Source organism: Triticum dicoccoides, chromosome 7B, assembly GCF_002162155.2.
Source record: "Triticum dicoccoides isolate Atlit2015 ecotype Zavitan chromosome 7B, WEW_v2.0, whole genome shotgun sequence".
In the NCBI taxonomy this organism is placed as follows: domain Eukaryota; kingdom Viridiplantae; phylum Streptophyta; class Magnoliopsida; order Poales; family Poaceae; genus Triticum; species Triticum dicoccoides.
The window spans coordinates 95,396,921-95,405,222 of NC_041393.1; the positions used below are offsets into that span (position 1 = coordinate 95,396,921).

Genomic DNA, 8,302 nt, shown 5'->3' on the forward strand with positions numbered 1-8,302 from the left:
GGCAGAGCTGGTGGCCCGCTCTTGCTGTTGTCGGATGATGAAGAAGACGAACTCTGCTCGCCATTGACGATAGCAAGGCCGCGTCCACTTCTGCAACATCAATTATGTTGCAAAAACAAATGTGCAACAAGACCTTTGTTCAGAAAAAAAATCCGCAAAAAGACCACCGTAAAGAAAAGTAAATCCATAATAAGACCTTTGTTGCAAAATATCTGTGACGGGCACGACTACGAGCTGTAGATGATTTTTTAATACACATATTTTATTGCGAACAAAATTGCAAGAAGTATCTTGTTGCAAAAAAAATTCTACAACACATGATCTTTATTACAAAGTTTCTGCAACATGATCTTTATTTCAAAAATTTCTGCAACATTGCCTCTATTGCAATGAGAAGGACGATGCTCAGTCACTCGATGGCATGAGATCTGACGGCTCACGACCGGGCCGATTTTTTAAGATCGGCCGGCGAACGCATAGCACGTCCCTATTACTTGCCTCATGCTGAATTAATGTATCGCGGTGCCTGATCAGGAATAAGATAAGCTTGGGTGAAACACCGATTGCAACAACCCAAAGCGAAAAACACACCTTAAATCGAATAACTGAAAATCGGCGCGGCGAAGCGCGCGTACCCCTCTAGTCCATTCTATTTGTGTACATTCACGATAGCAAGTTTGTTAGCTTTCCATGTAGCATACGACTTGTTGTACTACCATATATACATTGAACAACACTGCAGATTCCTTTATACGTTAACGTTCTGTCTTAGTCTCTACTCCTAATGTCTCAGTTGGTAGGTCGCGTTCCGGGTTTCATTTTCGTCTCACCATTTTCGTCCGGTTTTTCGTCCCTTCCCCGCACATAGAAAAAAACAGCCAGCGAGGCTCCCCTCGATCTATGTATTCTATCTACGATCTCTCCAGGACGCCCCAGCCCCCAATACGAGCCGCCTCCGAGATACGAGTCGATCCGCCGCTGGCCAGGCTCTCCACGATGTGCGCGCCGGGGCGCCGCTCCCGCTCTCGAGCATAGCAGCAGCGGCGGAGCCCCGCCGCCGGCGAGCTCTCTCTGGCGGAGGAGGGCGGGGGCGAGCTCGCCGTCTCCCTCGCGCTCAACAATCTCTTCTCCCACGCCGTCGCCCGCTTCACGGCCTACTTCGGCCTCATGCTCCCGCATCGACCGGCTCTTCAGCGCAGAGGACGTCCATCAGGCGGCGGGCGAGATCTCCGGCCGGGATGGGCCACTGCCTCCACCATCACCGCCTCTTCGTTGCCGCCGCCGCCGACATGTGCGAGGGATGCCTGTCTTCTTCAAAGAACGAGATGAATGAAGGATGCAGAGGAGACAGGCTCCATGGCGTGTTCCTGCTGTAAAGCTCTCGACCTCTCGTACAGGTACACATTTCTTCTTCACGCGAGTTTGAAAACACACATACTACCGCGAGCCGGAGATCCATCCACCCAGTTATGGATCCATCAGGTACAAGCCACTAGCCACCAGGTAATAGAGATTTCCCCTCTGATTTAGTTGGATTGGGGGAGGCTAGAGAGGCTTGCTTGTTGTTGTGTTTTCTGCGTGAGAGAGCAGAGAGAACTGAGAGATCACATGGATCCAGTGTACAAATGAGCTTTTGGTGTGGGGGTGGTGGTGGTGGTTGAGGTAGCAGGGAGAGGATGGTCACTAGATGGAAGAGTGCAGGGAATGTTGCTTGCTACTGCTACTGCATGTGCTATTGTGTTATTTTGTAATATTTCTGAACTGTTAGCGATATTGCCGCAGTGAGATGAGCTTATTTTGTAATATATGGTCTTTTCCAGTGCATTGCAAAACTAACTAATACTTTGTGATCTGACACCCTGGTAACCTCATGATTGGGTGGTGCATGCAGGGCACACCTCCGAGCTAGCCGATGCTTAGTATACCAGTCTTCTGCTCCATCCGGTGCGACCTCAAAGAATACCTTCGTCTAGCTGGCCGTTGAGCACCTGGGGTGTAAGCAGTTCAACTACACGATGAAGTGAGTAAAGGGGTTAAGACGGTTGCGTTGTGCGTGTGCTGCTTGCTTGCTGGTGAGTGTCGCCTCTGTGACTAGGTGTTCTTTGTTGTCTATGCCCTCTGTAGTTTAAGGTGTTTGTTCTTTTATGCAATGCTCGCTCGCCCAAAGTATGTACGATCTTTACCATAGTACATTAGCTAGCTATAGGAGATGACATCTTTGTGCTTTTCTTCCTCCTGAACACGCATATGGATGTTTGTGCATTGGAACGACATGTCTTTCGGATCAACTGTTCCCTGCTCTGACTTCGCCTTTTAATTTGACTGAATATCTACTTACGCTCTTCAAGATTGTTCCTGTGAGTTTCTTTAAAACCTATTTGTGCACTCAGCTAGATCATACAGTTGTTAATGTATGGAGTTTTTTATTGGGTCTGTTTATCTCAGGGCTCTGACGCGCCGATTTCGTTTAGACAATTTTTAGAGCCAGTATTTACTCCAGGAAATACTCTTTATATTGTTCAATCTCGGTGTAGGTCTAATTTCTCGGAAACAGTTTCAGTCAATGCTGGGCCGAAACCTCTTAAACTCATTAAGTAGCGTTCTTGGAGAGTTGAAATCTCATTTCATTGATGATGTATTGCGCTGCGTGTTGGTTAAGATGAAGCAAGGAGAAAACCATTGACGATGTATTGTGATGCATGTTTCAGTCAACTTGTTGGACAACTGTACACGTATGTGTTTTTTCAAGCCCACTGATTTCAGCCTCTCCGTCTCCTTCAAGCCGGTGAGTAATTAATTGGTTAACTGAACATACTATTTGAGAAGGGACAAGGGAAGAAACCTCAACTATTCCCCTTAGTTCATGTTGTCTCTACAATTTACAATTGTATATGTAGTGCTACCTGAATTAAATTCTGGCAACTAAGCTCATGCAGTGCTTAAGATTAAATGGGATATAATGGAAATGCAGATGAGAAGTTCAGGGATATTCCTGGGAGTGCCTATTATGTGGCTCCGGAGGTGCTGAAGCGGATATATGGAGCCGATAATTGCATATGGAGTGCTGGAGTTATACTCTACATTCTGCTGTCTGGCATTCCTCCTTTTTGGGCAGCAGGGCAGGTGCGTTCTCTGGCTGGTTATGTCAATCAATTTTGGGGCTGTGATGGATGCAAAGACTGGAAGGTGAATATAGTTATCCTACAGGAACCCTCCCTTGGTTTTAATTACCTGAGAATGAGTAAGGTCTATTTGATCCCTGGCCATCAATTTCTAATGGGGATAAAGAATTACTCCCTCCGTTCCTAAATATAAGACCTTTTAAATATTTTAATATGGACCACATATGAAGCAAAATGAGTGAATCTACACAATAAAAATGTCTATATACATCCATATATAGTCCCTATTGAATTATCTAAAATAGCTTATATTTAGAAACGGAGGGAGTACAACAAACGGGAGAATCAGACATAACTCTGTTATGTAGTAGAGAACGTGAGTGCATATGCTTATTGGGGTTCGGTCAACATGGTTCAGTTGGCATAACAAGCTCCAACGGACACAACTTTTCATGAATTGAATTGATTGAATGCCCTTAGTAAGTTCTCGATAGAATTACCTCTTCTTACAAGGATGAGAAACTTAAGTGTTTTTAATTTATTTTGTGCAGATCCTCCTGTGAAGCATAAATTTCATTTTATCCAAGGAGATAACAAATGCTGAAAACATGGGACTCAAAATGTATAGAGAGTCGGAGACACTGCTAAACTGTCATTTATGGGTGTCTACCAAATTCACTATCAACCACTGTTGTAGGACCGGCGGCATGTTAAAATTTATTTTGGTTTTATTAGTCCATGTAGAGATGCTATGCTCAACTATTGATTTGACACTTGTGATATCCAATTACACTCCTATGGCTTGTATGTTGCTCGAAGATGCTCACAAGTCTGGTTGGGAACGTTAACCTTACTCTTAGGGACCATTATTTGAAACAGTACTCTGTCTACTACTCCCTCCCATGATATAGCTTAAAAAATGTTCTTATATTATGGGACGGCGGGAGTATATGCTAAGTTGTGTACTGATGTATAGATATCTGATTTTGTTCATTTTGCATTAGGTTGGGAGGACATAGACTAAGAGCTATATATGATGATTCTACAAAAGATAATGTACTGGAAGACATGAGAACTTTTAGTATGCTACAGTGTAAAAATATTTGGAATATGGTATGGCTTGCCGGACCGGAACCAAAGCAAGAACGAGAAGGAGCTTAAGTAGGGCCATGTCGGGGTGTCGCCACAATAGGAAATTGCCGCTGGTGCTAGATACCAGGGGAACCAAAAAAATCTTTTTTCTACAAAGGTAACGAACTTTTTGGGTCTAGAGGGACCAAGATGAGCAGGCCATCAACATCCTATTCCTGCTTATCTTTGTTTTCTTTGTATCTGTATTATTAATCTTGGTTTCAACTGGCGTATTGAGTGCAATCTTCCGGGTGCAATCCTCAAATATGGGATGTCGTACTAGTCTTAATTCAACATCTGGAATGGCTTATGATGGCATGGAGTTCCATCATTTCGGCTGCTTGCGGCGGGGAGTGTGGCCGGTGCTTGCGGCAGCAGCGAAGCGGCGTGCGCGAGCGCAGAGTAGGCAGTGGCCAAAGGCTCATCGGCCGCTGCGAGTACGCCGTTGGCACCAGGTTCATGACATTGTAAAAAAAAATCTTGATTCAATATTATTTTGTCATTATTCCTCTTTCATGTTCTTGATCCTTGAAGATACTTGCTAGATTTCTAGCTGATATTTTTTGGTAGTATAAGCTCGATGTATATGGCCTGAATATGACCTGATTCAGAGTACATTGTGTTCTGAAGCTTTTTACTGTATGGTTCTCTCTTGAAAGAATTCAAGCCATTGTTCAACGGGAGAGAACAGTTGTAATCCTGAAATAAATGTCGTACCTATTCAACAGCTGACACAATTGCCACTGAGATCATTATTTTCCTTTTTTCAGGTTTTCAACATCACAAATTTCATACTAATGGAGTGGAGCTACCAAAATATCTATTGAGGTAAAATCACTATATACATATTGTATTCCCCCATTGCGTCAGGCGACACGCATCTGTTGCAAAGAAATAGGCATCACCTGCGTGCTTGCTTTTGTTCGTTTCTAGCCGGCAAGAATCCATCGAGTCTTCCTCTATGTGTGCAACCTTGCCAGCATGGGAATCAATCAAGGTAGGGGCAGCCAACGTCAAGTATGTGCAGTCTTGCCGGGATCCAATCTATTGACTCCTTCAGCCAGCTTTGCACTATGTGCACGACGTCCATGCTCGAAAGCACTTTGCAAGTGGACCATGCACGGCTTCACCGGCCTTGCGTCAACAATTCAAATCCTTATCTTATACTTCCTCTGTCTGAAAAAGCTTGTCCCAAACTTGTCCCTTAAATGGATGTATCTGGCACTAACTTGGTGCTAGATACATCCATTTGAGGGACAAGCTTTTTCGGACGGAGGGAGTACTACTAGATAGACACATACTTTTTTTTATGCAATTCTTAATTTATAGAAGCAGAAGAACTGATTATGTGAATTGAATATATAATCCCATGTGTAGGTGCTATCCAAGTGTTGTGATTATTTAGCACACATAACTTGCAGGGAGATAACTCTATAGTATGAAGACTTTAAAATACGAGTGCGTGTCATTGGTGTTTTTGAAACCATCTTCCATCACGTCTAATATTTTTGTATTTCATAATAGTAATTGTTCAGCCTTTGACTGACATATGGATGATATTTGTAATATATATCTTTCTTCCATATGACGGTAACATTATGATGAAGGTGGAACCATAGAGAGATGTGTATTTTTAATTGAGATATTTTCAGGAGTACCTTTGTGAAGCTGATATATCTTTCTTTTACAAGATATGTTGCACTTGCTTCATCTACATAGGCTGTCTGGAATGCCATGAGGCCGGGATTGGTGTAGGAAATCTTCAAAGCTATTATATTGGTCTCAAGAAACTTGCAATACATCAATGCATTATTATTTTTAATTTTTTTGCTGACACCACAGCTACCACCTCTTCACTAAATGACAGAGGTTGCCAGCACCTGCACATGGAAAGATTTAATGTTATATTATGTCTACTAATCAATAAGGAGGGAGATCAAATTACTGCTCTCAAATATTCACCTGATTGATTTTGAAAAGAGGGTTAAAAAATGGTGTTATGAATGAAGATGGATGGGGTTGAGGACTGGGAGAAAGATGTTGTATTGCAAGAAGAAGTTGGTTAAGAAGACTGACGATTATGAGAATGAAGGACACAAACTTTTGAATTAGACCAATTGCTTGATCGATCATTTTTGTTCTCTTGAAAACGATATATGGTCAATTTTAGTATTCTGATGTGATTGAAGAATATAGGAGGGACAAAGAGATGTGCTATTGCCAGGGACAGTTATGACTCTCTATTAAGGTATTCAGATATGATTCTCTATGGTCATGCTTCTCCTGTTCACCTGGAAGTTTATTGATGGGAGGGAAACCACTTCTGCTCTGATGATTTCTTGGAAGTTCAGGTTAAAACACTTTCGCTCTTAAAGTCTGTTTATCAATTCTTTGGATAACCTATTTAATGATTGGTTTTGATTTTCATACAGCTAGGTGAATTTACAATACAAGTCAGATTATTTGCGAGAGAATTTCATTCCCTAGAATCATTGTCATTCTTGTTGCCTACAAGGTACTTGAAGAAAATGCCCGAGACATATTTGAAGGAGTATAATTCAGCACTAAGCCTATTATTACAACGCTGGAATCTTTGTTGTGGTAGTTATGTCTCCAAATGCGTCGATCCCTATCGGCTACTAAAGTAAACTTATTTATTTTTTCTGTGTCGATTTCTATTGGCTTACTGATAGCTTATTTATTCTTTTCGAATTTTAATTCCTTGATCTTTGCCTCTGCCCATCTCCATATCACACAGAAGGTGCTCAGTGCAATGCATCATGCAGTGATTCCATGATAGGAATTAGGAACTGCTCATCATTTGAATGTTTCTACAATTTTCCTGCTTGTTAGAACATGTTTGATGTACTTACACATTAACAAAAATGACCTGTAACATTCATGAAAATATTTGGGTTTGGTCATCTACTTTTTACAGTTTATTTACTCATGAAGATAGCAGATGTTCCTGTTTTTAAATATAGTTATCTGTGCTTCCAGTTGGTAGAGATCAAAGTATTAACTCACCGATGTAGGGAAAAAGAGCTCTTTTATAGACACTACTAGCAGTGGATACAGGGTGAGCCTTTTTTAAATTGTTTGGGGGGGCTTGGGGGGCACAGCTGGGCCATTTTTTGCCCTTTTTGCATTGCCGGCAGAGAAAAAAGGCTCCTCGGGGGGCGGCTGGAGATGCTCTAAGTATACAGTAGCATATTTGACAGATGAGCATTGGAAACTCTTCTAAATCTGTGTTTAGCATTTAACAATGAACTATGTAATTTAATCAATAGACTCACTTCAGTTGCCATGCTAACTGAAAATCTATAAGTCAAATGATGCGACTGTTAAGTGGAAGTTACTTATATTTTTTCTTACGTCACTTGAGAAGTTTCTTTTTAGCAAGCTTATTTAAGTGCAGCCGAAGTGTACTATGTTTTTTAGACGATCTCCATGTTTTCTATTGAGATCAGAGAGCGGCTGAAGTAGTGATGGGACTACACCATTTTTAGGTTCTGAAGGCAAAGCTTCTTACAGAGTTAGTCACATTTGTCAGTTCTGTGAGTAGAAGAAATCTTGATAGCTTGTTGCTTCTGCTCAGTGTGCTTGGTGCATAAATTGATTGCTTGCTGCAAATGTTGTTTAGTGTCCTATTTCATGGTAGCTGCGGATGCTATATATTTGGTGATTTTGTTGCCGGTATTTGGAGTGCTAGGAGAGTTTCTAAACTACTGTCACGGCATTATAGATAGGATAGTGAACCAATGTGACATATGTATAACATTTCATGCGAGATTCTTTGCAACAAACATCATGAGCGAGCGGTCCATATATTATTTTCATCAAGCCGTACAATTTTTTTGGTTAGGATAGAAGGGTTAACCGTTGTTGGTTGCTTCAAGAGTTAATAACGAGGGCCCTAGCGAGAAATGTCCTGTTAAGACGGGAATCCGAGCGGTAAGTGGAATGTCCGACAAGAAAGGTAAGTGTGCGTCGTGGGGTGGGGTTTTCGTGTTGGGACAGCATGTTGGGATAATATATGGGTTGGATTT

At 41.9% G+C, this 8,302-nt stretch overlaps 1 long non-coding RNA gene across 1 annotated transcript; it reads left to right on the forward strand.

The window, feature by feature from the left end:
• Positions 1 to 2,526: 2,526 nt before the first annotated feature.
• On the forward strand, positions 2,527 to 3,699 carry LOC119335942. Its single transcript, XR_005162137.1, has 3 exons — positions 2,527 to 2,785; positions 2,972 to 3,123; positions 3,674 to 3,699. It is a non-coding gene; the product is annotated as an uncharacterized LOC119335942 (long non-coding RNA).
• The last annotated feature ends 4,603 nt before the right edge of the window (positions 3,700 to 8,302 follow it).